The 1008-nt window shown below is 47.3% G+C and overlaps 1 pseudogene; it reads left to right on the forward strand.

The window, feature by feature from the left end:
* Positions 1-293: 293 nt before the first annotated feature.
* Positions 294-410, forward strand: LOC136656401 (5S ribosomal RNA; annotated as a pseudogene).
* Positions 411-1008: the final 598 nt, after the last annotated feature.

The following is a 1008-nucleotide window of genomic DNA, read 5'->3' on the forward strand; positions in this document are numbered from 1 at the left end:
AGCTGCTTTTTCCAAGGAAAAAGCGATTGGCAGGGGCATCACTTGGCTGGGGCAAGTCAATCCCAGTGACACCAACTGAAGAGGTGGTTCAACAGGGTGGCACCACACTAAAAGCTCACCACGCCACTCAGGCTCAGTGGTCTTCCACTTGCTCCAGCTTGCAGCAGCCAAAGACTGCTGAGGAAAGCCATCACTCCTCCAGGGCAGTCGCCAGGGCCTTTGCTTGATGGTTTTTAGCCACTGGTGCTCTGCAGAGGCTTGGCAGATGCAGAAGTAATTGGTGATGATGCAAGGACAGCAACTGTTACCCTGCACATGCCGGATCTCGTCTGATCTCGGAAGCTAAGCAGGGTCAGGCCTGGTTAGTACTTGGATGGGAGACCGCCTGGGAATACCGGGTGCTGTAGGCTTATACCATAGTCTTTCGAGACTGAAGGTTGCCAACCATCATCACATCACTGGCAATTATTTCTGAATCTGCGCACTGAGTGGGGTGATACGAGACTGTCCTGGGTGACCCCAAAGGTGGTATCGCCAAGGGCCTTCATTCCAAGCCTGCACATATAAGGTATAGTTCTATACCCACATTCCCACTATATGTGTTGATTCAGCTTGAGTCACTTTCAGAATCAGGGACCTAGACCTCTATTACAGTTTGGTTCAGGACATCTTCCCTTCAGTTTTCATCTGTTCCGCTCTGCTTCTGTTTTTCCAGATATGCGGCATTCACACACTATATTCCTTTCTTATAGAAATACAAAACAACATAGTCTCAAAATATTTAAGCAACTTCAAATACATAAACATACAAAGAGTATGGTACAGATAAAAATGAAAATCAAATCAGCTCAAGGTGTTTTTATTTTGTGGACATCCTAGCAGGATCTGGTCCTCACGCGGCAAGACAGTGATTACTCACTTTCATGACCCTTAGTCGACCCTCTCTCTCTGATTGAGAGAACAGTGGGAAGAGTGGATTAGAGATCCTAACAGGGGTTGGGAAGCTCT

The sequence above is a fragment of the Tiliqua scincoides genome, chromosome 6 (genome assembly GCF_035046505.1).
Source record: "Tiliqua scincoides isolate rTilSci1 chromosome 6, rTilSci1.hap2, whole genome shotgun sequence".
In the NCBI taxonomy this organism is placed as follows: domain Eukaryota; kingdom Metazoa; phylum Chordata; class Lepidosauria; order Squamata; family Scincidae; genus Tiliqua; species Tiliqua scincoides.